Raw genomic sequence first — 12301 nt, 5'->3', positions numbered from 1 at the left:
AACAAATAAAGTGATGATCAACATCAGTATAAAAATTCAAGATTTAAACAAAAACACAGTGTAAAGAACCGTGCAAAACACAGATATCACAGATAGATACTGACTTTTACTCAAAATTTCAACTGTGTGCTGTATTGGCCATTCTCAAAGAGAATGTTACACCCCTGCACCACGGTGAGGTTACAGCACGCGCAGGGGATATATAAGTGTCATAACGTCATTTTTGTCACTAGCAGACATGTTCAAGAATGTTCGTTTTAGGCACAGTGTCTAACTTGCGTCTGAGATCCTTTCCAGAGCAGACACCTTCCTTTCAGTTTTGAAGAGACATGTTGTCTACATAGAAAAGATGTGATTCATTTTTTTACCACCCCTAGTTCATTTCATTTCAACTTATTTTCGTGCTTATATCCATTTAAGGTTCAAATACGCTGTCTTGGGCACACACCTCAACTATCTGGACTGTCTGTCCAAGACAGTGGGTTAGTTGGTTAATAGTTAATGAGAGAGAAAAGGGTGTAGTGGTCTTATACCTATCCACTGAGTCGTTAAAACTTGCTCTGGGTGGGAGCCGGTGTACCGGGCTGCGAACCCTGTACCTACCAGCCTTATGCCCGATGGCATAACCACGACACCACCAAGGCCAGTACCCCTAATTATTTTTTTGTGTTGGTATTTCCTTGTCTACAATCCTACAATCTCAATGTACTTGACAATACAATTACATTCCAGACAATAGCTACGGTTTTAAAATATAAAATTAAATTAACTTAATTTGTTCAAGCACACTACAAATTGTCTTGATCTAACCGATATACGTTCCAAAAAAAGAATGAAAAAAGAAGTGTTACTAATCCTGTTAAACCAATATATTAAGTAAGTTTCAAAATGGATGGGTGATTCTCGCTTTGAAGCTGCATGGCCAACCATAGCCAACAGACAAACACATGGATACACCGGCAGACCGGTGAATCGCGAAGTGACGAGGAATGCGATGGTGACGTCACTGTTTGGATTGGGATTACGAAGTTCCTGTAGGCTACAGGTAGAGTGTGAAGCAACCCGGATTTACCTCGCCGCGCTGCCAGTAAGACGACTAATCGGCTTGGCGCACGTCATACCGAGCTGACCAACTGGAAACGATCCATTGTGTCTTCTTTGTTCTTTTGTTTCCATTGAGAGCGGCTTCCGTTGCATTACAATGTGATCTGGACGTCTCCTGTCCTCGACGGTTAAAGTTTGTTTTGTTTAACGACACCACTAGAGCACATTAATTTATTAATCATCGGCTTTTGGATGTAAAACATTTGGTACTTTTGAATTATAGTCTTAAGAGTGAAAATACGCTACATTTTTCCATTAGTAGCAAAGGATCTTTTATATGCACCATCCCACATACCATGGCTTTTGATATACCAGCCATGGTGCATTGGCTGGAGCGAGAAATAGCCCAAATGGGCCCACAGACGGAGATCAATCTTATAGCAAAGAAGAAAAGTGTGTTTTGGAAATAACAAAACAATACTATTTTTGTATGCAATTTAGAAAACAATTGTCTCGGAAATAAATAACTTGTAGTAAATTCCATAGTATGAAAAAAAGCGTTCCCTGTGGAATGGACTATAGACCGACCGCGCAACAAGCAAGCGCACGTCCCAGCCTCTCTCCTGGCCTGGATGGAGATCTCTGATCATGTTGGTATTTACGTACAGGAAAGGCGTGCTCGGGTATCTTTTGGATATGACAGCTTATTTGGTGTTGACAGATACTCGTTATATAATATATGAGGACGACAAAGACCTGTATTTGAGGACGATGGTGTTGACAAAAGTAGGCTTACTCACTCATGTATAACGTGACAATATTTGTTAGAATTTTCCAAAAATAATATTAAGAAAAACGAGGGATGATTTTTATTTCATTATTATTTTTAATGAAATGTTCACTTTTCAAAATAGTAGTCTAAAACCGGATTTTATTATTATGAATAAAGCTAGACCATTAATCATTTGCTCTACGTCTTTATAAATAACGTATTAATAACCAATTTTAAAACTGACGACAGTTAATTTAAATAAATACATGTACACTTTTGTGATCACTGTTAACCGGAGGTGGGGTGGAGGTGGGGTGGGGTGAAGATGGGGTGGTGGTGGTGGTAGGGGTAACCCATTGGTTAAGCGGTCGTGTTTGGTCTAGGATCGATCCCCGTCGGTGGACCCATTGGGCTATTTCTCGTTCTAGCCAGATCACCACGACTGGTATATCAGACCGTGGTATGTGCTATCCTGTCTGTGGGATGGTGCATATAAAAGATCCCTTGCTACTAATGTGGAAATGTAGCGGGTTTCCTCTCTAAGACTATGTAAAAATTACCAAATGTTGACATCCAGTAACCGATAATTAATAAATTAATGTGCTCTAGTGATGTAGTCAAAACAAAACAAACTTTAAACTTGTTAATTAACCACGCTCAGTGGTGATCTTGGACAAAAATAAATCAAAACCAAATCGAAAAACCAACCAACCAACCAACCAACCATCCAGGCAACCAACCATCCCGCCAACCAACCAACCAACCAAACACCTGAGATCTACATAATTTATTATTAGTTAACAAAAGTTTAATTTAGATTTTAACTATTACCCCTACCAAAGAAAAATTTATATAAAATTGTCCATCTTTTTATTTATAACTGAACCTTCGAAAGGGCCCACCGATTCTATTGCTACCTAAGGGTTCCAATATCCCTAAGGTCATCTATGCCAAACTCCTATCGAGTTCTGCTATCTGGTGACGTATCTCTATGCATCATTTAACTTCACCAAATTCCAGTGTAACTTGAGTCAGAAGACCAGTTCGCGAGAATACATCATAATATGATGGCATTATACGTACTAGTTATACTAGATATATTTATAGTAAACTGGCACCATTTCAAGTCAGAGGTCTACTATCAGTAGATATAATTCATTGATGATTCACTTACTGGCCATTGCTAATAAAAGCCATGCGCATGCACGTGCACATAAAAGCAGCCGACTTCATCAATACAGTGCTGTTTTATTTTTCTTTCCTGGACAAGGTAACTGACACCACCATGAAACAATGTTGTTCAGAAATGGCCGACACATTGCTTTGATACAGACAATTAGCAAGTCGATCAAGAGGAAACGCGGCGTTTAGATTTCACTCCGATATCCCGATAACGCTTGTTCCACATTCCAAGAATTAAAAGTAAAATTCTGGATTGCGTATTTGTTTTGGTTCTGTAGTTGAAGTGTTATTTCTGTCAACAATCCTTCGCAGTTGGCTATTCCGATGGGATGTGTGTCTGTGGAGATTAGCTTCTATATCAAAAAGTCAATCTAGGAAAATGGCTATAGAAAAAAAGGACACCTGGTGTATTCATTTTATGATACTTAATTTTAGTGAACTTTGCTTTCATTTTGGTTGGTCACTGAAATTGGAGCGTTCAAAGACATCCTATAAAAAACACTTGTTAATTTAATTTCAGATAATAAATTCGCACGTACAAATAATGTATTCGACAAATGGATGCACAAAAGGTAGGATCCATGTAAACGATGAAGGGACATATTGTATAATAAGTATCCTATCCGTCTTCAAGCTACATGAGTAATGGATTTAATATAAGTATCCTAATTCTCCTCAAGCTACATGAGTAATGGATTTAATATAAGTATCCTATCCGTCTTCAAGCTACATGCCCCTGCGTGTGCTGTAACCTCACCGTGGTGCAGGGGTGTAACATTCTCTTTGAGAATGGCCAATACAGCACAAATTGAAGTTTAGAGTAAAATTCGGTGTCCGTAAAATTCTGTGATATTTGTATTTGCCTTTTTGCACAGTTCTTTACACTGTTTTTGTTTAAACCTTGAATTTTAATATTGATGTTGATCATCACTTTATTTATTTGCATTTACCATAGTTTGACACCCAATAGCCGATGTATTTTTCGTGCTGGGGTGTCGTTAAACATTCATTCATTCATTCATTCAAGCTACATGAGTAATGGATTTAATATAAGTATCTTAATTCTCCTCAAGCTACATGAGTAATGGATTTAATATAAGTATCCTACCCGTCTTCAAGCTACATGAGTAATGGATTTAATATAAGTATCCTACCCGTCTTCAAGCTACATGAGTAATGGATTTAATATAAGTATCCTAATTCTCCTCAAGTTACATGAGTAATGGATTTAATATAAGTATCCTACTCGTCTTCAAGCTACATGAGTAATGGATTTAATATAAGTATCCTACCCGTCTTCAAGCTACACGAGTAATGGATTTAATATAAGTATCCTACTCGTCTTCAAGCTACATGAGTAATGGATTTAATGTCAGTATCCTATCCGTCTTCAAGCTACATGAGTAATGGATTTAATATAAGTATCCTAATTCTCCTCAAGCTACATGAGTAATGGATTTAATATAAGTATCCTATCCGTCTTCAAGCTACATGAGTAATGGATTTAATATAAGTATCCTAATTCTCCTCAAGCTACATGAGTAATGGATTTAATATAAGTATCCTATCCGTCTTCAAGCTACATGAGTAATGGATTTAATATAAGTATCCTAATTCTCCTCAAGCTACATGAGTAATGGATTTAATATAAGTATCCTATCCGTCTTCAAGCTACATGAGTAATGGATTTAATATAAGTATCCTATCCGTCTTCAAGCTACATGAGTAATGGATTTAATATAAGTATCCTAATTCTCCTCAAGCTACATGAGTAATGGATTTAATATAAGTATCCTACTCGTCTTCAAGCTACATGAATAATGGATTTAATATAAGTATCCTACCCGTCTTCAAGCTACACGAGTAATGGATTTAATTTAAGTATCCTACCCGTCTTCAAGCTACACGAGTAATGGATTTAATTTAAGTATCCTACCCGTCTTCAAGCTACACGAGTAATGGATTTAATATAAGTATCCTACCCGTCTTCAAGCTACACGAGTAATGGATTTAATTTAAGTATCCTACCCGTCTTCAAGCTACACGAGTAATGGATTTAATATAATTATACTTCCCGTCTTCAAGCTACACGAGTAATGGATTTAATTTAAGTATCCTACCCGTCTTCAAGCTACACGAGTAATGGATTTAATATAATTATACTTCCCGTCTTCAAGCTACACGAGTAATGGATTTAATATAGGTATCCTACCCGTCTTCAAGCTACATGCGTAATGGATTTAATATAAGTATCCTACCCGTCTTCAAGCTACATGAGTAATGGATTTAATATAAGTATCCTAATTCTCCTCAAGTTACATGAGTAATGGATTTAATATAAGTATCCTACTCGTCTTCAAGCTACATGAGTAATGGATTTAATATAAGTATCCTACCCGTCTTCAAGCTACACGAGTAATGGATTTAATATAAGTATCCTACTCGTCTTCAAGCTACATGAGTAATGGATTTAATGTCAGTATCCTATCCGTCTTCAAGCTACATGAGTAATGGATTTAATATAAGTATCCTAATTCTCCTCAAGCTACATGAGTAATGGATTTAATATAAGTATCCTATCCGTCTTCAAGCTACATGAGTAATGGATTTAATATAAGTATCCTAATTCTCCTCAAGCTACATGAGTAATGGATTTAATATAAGTATCCTATCCGTCTTCAAGCTACATGAGTAATGGATTTAATATAAGTATCCTAATTCTCCTCAAGCTACATGAGTAATGGATTTAATATAAGTATCCTATCCGTCTTCAAGCTACATGAGTAATGGATTTAATATAAGTATCCTATCCGTCTTCAAGCTACATGAGTAATGGATTTAATATAAGTATCCTAATTCTCCTCAAGCTACATGAGTAATGGATTTAATATAAGTATCCTACTCGTCTTCAAGCTACATGAATAATGGATTTAATATAAGTATCCTACCCGTCTTCAAGCTACACGAGTAATGGATTTAATTTAAGTATCCTACCCGTCTTCAAGCTACACGAGTAATGGATTTAATATAAGTATCCTACCCGTCTTCAAGCTACACGAGTAATGGATTTAATATAAGTATCCTACCCGTCTTCAAGCTACATGCGTAATGGATTTAATATAAGTATCCTACCCGTCTTCAAGCTAAGTATCCTACCCGTCTTCAAGCTACACGAGTAATGGTGTCAGCAAATGTTCTTTCATCAGCATTAGAACATACTTCCCATCCATATTTAAAATGATTTTTTAAAAAGCCTATCCCAATACCAAACTAATCAATAATTCCTGTCTGTGTGAAAGTGCATATAAAAGATCCCTTGCTGTATTAGGAAAAATGTAGCGGGTTTTCTCTGATGCCTACGAATTAGACTTCTAAAATGTTTGACATCCAACAGCCGATGATTAATTAATCAATGTGCTCTAGTGATGTCGTTAACAAAACAAACTTTACTTTGGTTTTATTATTAGAAAATATATCTAAATACGTACTTTTATTCGTCAAAAAGATTCGTTGGTCGGAAATATTTTATAATGGCTATTAACTGAGGACAGTCCATGTAACTGGCTTCTCCAGTTACTGGCATTTGGAATGAAAGTTATAACGTTTCTTTTGTTTAACAACACCACCAGAGCACACTGATTTATTAAATATCGGCTACGTTTTTCCATTAATAGCAAGGGCTTCTCTATATGCACCATCCCATAAACAAGATAGCACATACCACGGCCTTTGAGGTACTAGTCGTGGTGCACTGGCTGGAACGAGAAAAAGCCCGATGGGTCCACCGACGGGGATCGATCCCAAACCGACCGCGCATTAAGCGAGCACGCTTTACCACTGGGCTATGTCCCTCCTTCCTTGGCATGTGGAATGATTACATGAAGTAAAATTCATCTTTGTTTTTGTTATCTTGTACATTCTGAGATCTCAACGAAGGACTATTTAAGTGGGGTTTTTTTTCTTCTTAAGAGGCGCACAATTGCAATGCACCCAGAGAGAGTTAGACAAAAGAATACCGGCTCTCTCTACCAATCCCCAAAACTTGCCATGGGCAAAGGCACAACGGGTACTTGACGGGAGAGATGGAGACCTAGGGAGACGCATCAGCACCCAATAGGTCCAATTAACGAGCTACTCTCGGCGTACTAAAATTCCAAACCTACTCGTAGCTCCCTATTTTTCATTTTCGGCAGACCGTACAAAATTGCGCCAAAAATCCTTCACCTAAAATGCGCACCATTTCTCTGTAATTGGCTGTAATTATCAGTTCCAAATTCCATAGCACCATACCACCCTCCGCCTGTTACCGGTCACGGCCGGACTGCTAGTGCTCTCTTGCACTTGCCACTGCAGGCGGTCCCTCCTCCTACCCACCCCAACTTTTTCTGTCCTGGACGGAGAAGCCGACCATGGCTGGCACCTGTGCCCAGGACAGACGTGCGCTAAAACAGTTTGCATAGAATGTGCACGTTATAAACCTTTTGGATTGGATTGGATTAAGAGGCGGGACATAGCCCAGAAGAAAAGAGCTCGCCTGGTGCGCGGTCGCTCTAGGATCGATCCCCGTTGGTGGGCCAATTAGGTTATTTCTCGTTCCAGCCAATGCACCACGACTGTTATACAAACTATGTATATATTGGCCTGTCGTATATCTTTCCACATCTTAAACTTGTACTCATATAGTTTGTGTAGTATGCATACAGTTGGGTCCTTGAGTACGGACAAACGAGATTTATTAAGCTGTATAAAAGTTTAAGCCGTTTCAAAAGTTGTCTAGTTTGATCCGCAGTTGCTAACATCCGTTTGTCCAATCGTTACGCAGTTACGTTTTCAGCAATAAACATGAAAGCATTTTCAAACTCGCTTACAGTAGTGGTAATATCTGACGCTATCCATCATACTTTATGTTCAATTTGTCAAAATATTTTGTGTGAACATATGACGCAACATCAGACACTTTAGCTATCTGGCTTCAATTAAGCTGTCACGTGTTATAAAGACGCGTAATAAACGTTACGTACGTAAAGTGAACTTTCCTCGCAGTATCGGCGACGGTAATTACACGCAAATCGTGCGAACAGTGGGGTGTGGTGTAAACCGTGGGGGACGGTGCCAACACTTGGCTCCCGCTCAACAAACGGTCTTGTCTCTGCCACAGATTACGAAATAATCCAGCGCTCATGTTTCGTTACGGTTTAATGAGGATGTCAGCGGGATTTATTATTTGCAAACGTCGCTTGTTTTCACACTAAACTTTCTGAACATCGTGTCAGTATGTTGTGAAAAAATAATCTAGGGGACGCAACCGAGGATGCCAGCGGAATTTATTATTTGCAAACTTCTCGTTTTCACGCGAAACTTTCTGAACACCGTGTCAGTGTATTGCTAAAAAAAAATCTAGGGGACGCAAATTGCGATTGGCATCATCGTAGTAAAACAGATCTGAAAAACAAGAAACAATTTTTTGTTTAACGACACCACTAGATCACAATGATTTATTAATAATCGGTTATTTGATGTCAAACATTTGGTAATTCTGACATATAGTCTTAAAGAGGAAACCCGCCATATTTTTCCATTAGTAGCAAGTGATCTTTTATAGGCACCATCCCACAGACAGGATAGCACACACCACCGGCCTTTGATATACCGATCATGGTGCATTGGCTGAAACTAGAAATAGCCCAATGTGTTAACCGACAGGGATCTATCCTAGACCGACCGCTCATCACCATTGGGCTATACGCCCTGCTCCATGCGGAAAGATAACTACACATATCTATATATAGTCTGTAGTATCCCAAGACAGTCTGTCATAAACGTATTTATATAAGTATTTGGGATTTTTGTTTTTACATTTTTTTTCCTACTATAAATATATATTTAAAAGAAATATTATCAACAGAAATAACTCGTGACAGCTAAACATTTTGTTAAAAAAGAAACGTTTTATTAATAACGCCCAAACATTGTAATTACCGTTATATGGCATCAGATACACGAGAAAGGAAACCCGTGTCCGCCATATAATGGGCTACTCTCTTTAATTAGCGGGGGAGGGACCTAGCCCTGTGGTAAAGCACTCACTTGATGCGCGGTCGGTCTGGGATCGATCCCCGTCGGTGGGCCCATCGGGCTATTTCTCGTTCCAGCCAGTGCACCACGACTGGTATGTGCTATCCTGTCTGTGGGATGATGCATATAAAAGATCCTTTGCTACTAATAAAAACAATTAGCGTGTTTCCTCTAAGACTAAATGTCAAAATTACCAACTGTTTGACATCCATTAGCCGATGATTAAGAGATTAATGCGCTGTAGTGATGTCGTTAAAACAAAACAAACGCTTCATTTACCAGCTAGGGATCTTTTATATGCACTAACAGGATAGTACACAGTATGACCTTTTGTTCAAATGATAGGGAATCGCTTTTAAGGAAAGCACCTCTTTAAAACAGGCGCCTGTGCAGAGGGTGTGTTTTGGAGGTCGAATACCCCCTCCCTGCTCAAGCAATTTTTTTCAATACATTTCCCGAGGAACTTCGCCACTTTCTAAACCCTCCTCTCCCCCACCCCCGCTAAAATCCATTCACATGCACCTGAATGTCAACAATATATACTAGACAGTCGTTGCATCACATCTCGATTTGAATAACAAAGAGATAAAACTAAATATTTTTAATCTGAAATCGAGGGACTAGTATAACTGTTGCACGTCCCGCAGTAACTCGAGTCACCTCTAACGCTCCCCTTATTGATATGTTGTATTGGACGGAGTACGGACAATTGCTCACCGGACAATTGCTCACCGGACAATACCTCACCGGACAATTGCTCACTGGACAATTGCTCACCAATAAAGTGAGAAATAGGACAATTGCTCACCACAATTGCTGATTTGTTTATCAATACACATTTAATTTAGGTTATGGTATGTGTGTGTAAATGGTTGGGTGGGAGTGGAAATCTCTGATATTATCAGTGGGTATCGTAAACTCAGTTTATTAAACACCTTTAAATAAAATAACAAAATTAATTCTAAATCAGCTATATTTTAAACAAGTTCAGCACATCAGTTCAGCATAGAAATGTCAATTAAACACTTATAGGAACCTCAAAAACTTGTGTAATTAACACAACTTTGAAGTTGTGCCTTTAGAAATTCTATGTTTTATGGGGTTTTTTATTAACAAAAGAAAAAATATCAAAGGTGACCACGATTACCTAACTCCATTGCCTTCTAAAAAAATTATTAATTAAAAAACCCTAAAGGTGAGCAATTGTCCTATTTCTCACTTTATTGGTGAGCAATTGTCCAGTGAGCAATTGTCCGCTGAGGTACTGTCCGGTGAGGTATTGTCCGGTGAGCAATTGCCCTACATTCGTATTGGACATATCAATAAGGGGAGGGCTGGAGGCGACTCCAGCTAGTCCGGCAGTAACGAACGCGTTTTCAGAAGCAGGCCACGGAAAGGTGTCATGGTCGCCAAATAACACGAGTTGTTCACACGGGAGTTGGTCTCTCCGTGGTTAACCCCGGGTATCCCCACCCTGTAGGAAGGCAGCAAATATCCCCGACATGGGGGCACGCACCTCATTATAGAGACGAGCTCAGCAGATGCCAACATGTACAATATATTATAAACACCCTTTCTAGGCCGCTGTAACCAGTCACACATCACTGAACTGCGGTTCTAGTTAGTGTTATGTAACCAGTACCGTGGAAGATAACTTTATAATGGTGGTGCGATGGGCGACTGGTGGATTTGGGTGGGACCATATAAATGTTTGCTCCAACTATTGTTTTGAATTGCAGATGCTTTTAAGTGCATTAAAGGCCATTCTAAAAACAGTTTTTATTTATTAACGTCAAGGGTGGGCCAAATAAGGCAGCACACCATCATTACCCATGTAACTTTATCATCACCAGTTGCAGCAGCTTAATATAAAGTAGCCTAACATAACAGGCGTTTGAAGAAAAAACATTGAAGAAATGTCTATCCTAAAACCTGGAGAGAGAGAGAAAGAGAGAGAGAGAGAGAGAGAGAGAGAGAGAGAGAGAGAGAGAGAGAGAGAGAGAGAGAGAGAGAGAGAGAGAGAGAGAGAGAGAGAGAGAGATGTATGTACATAGTGGTCTTAGTGCGAACCCAGTACCTGCCAGTCTTATGCTAGATGGCTTAACCACCGAGGCCAGTATTTGTATAGATCCTGTGCTTTTTTGTTGGTAAGACACGTCTGTAGGGTTAATTGGGCTTGAGGGTATATGTATTGTTTTACAACCTTTCAGTGAATAAACATCAAGATAAGATTTCCAAATGTCTACATTGAGCAACTGTTAGTTTGTGTACTGTTCATACTGGGTGTCAGATCAGGTCAGGGTATTTAACGTGCGCATTCAGAGCAAGCCGTTGTAACGCACGCCTGTCCTGGGCACAGGTTCCCAGCCGGCTCCTCTGTCCAGGGCAGGAAAGGTGTGAGGTGGGTTGGAGAGGGGACCGCCTGCACTGGCAGGTGCAAGGAGGCACCAGCAGTCCGACCGGGGCCGGTAACGGGCGGAGGGTGGTTTTTCGTGTTATGGAATCTGGAATGTACCGTAGGATTAATGCCAAGGGAAAAGGGTGCGCAGTTTTACTGAAGGAGATTGGGCGCAATTTTGAACGGTCCGTCAAAATATAAAATGGGAGCTACATATTGTTTTTGAATTTTAGTATGCCGAGAGTAAAGGGACCTAGTGGGTATTGAGGTGTCTCCCTAGGTTGCCCACAGGAGCCCTTAAAAGGACCTGATCTATATAGATCTACTTGGTGTGTATTCCAGGGGCTTAAATAGTCAGATTAATATATTACCCACCCTTTCAGTTGCCAACCTCTATGCAATGAATTAAAAAAAAACCCATACATTCTAATACAGTATAACCTCGATTTAACGCTCACTAATGTACATGTACCAATGCAATTTTGGCGTTATGTCGAGTTGACGGTATATATAATTCCATTCAGCTCTAAAATATAAACCACGATTATAAAATATTTTTATTTTTAGAAAAAGTGTGAGATTATAGTAACGTTGCGTGAAAACGTGATGTTTGTTACAAATGCGTGAGACTCACGCTAAATGCGTGAGAATTGACAGGTATGGAACAGAACATGTTTATTGCATAAAGTATTACATAACACTTATAGCAAATAGGTAATGAGGGTGCCTTAGGTGTACTACTAGACATTTTGTTTGAAGTTGCTAAATGTCAACAGAATGGAGATCATTACCAGACCTGAAATAATTAATCCACGAATGAAATAACGAAT

Source organism: Gigantopelta aegis, chromosome 6 (genome assembly GCF_016097555.1).
Source record: "Gigantopelta aegis isolate Gae_Host chromosome 6, Gae_host_genome, whole genome shotgun sequence".
NCBI classification, from domain to species: Eukaryota; Metazoa; Mollusca; class Gastropoda; order Neomphalida; family Peltospiridae; genus Gigantopelta; species Gigantopelta aegis.
This window is presented reverse-complemented; position numbering follows the sequence as displayed.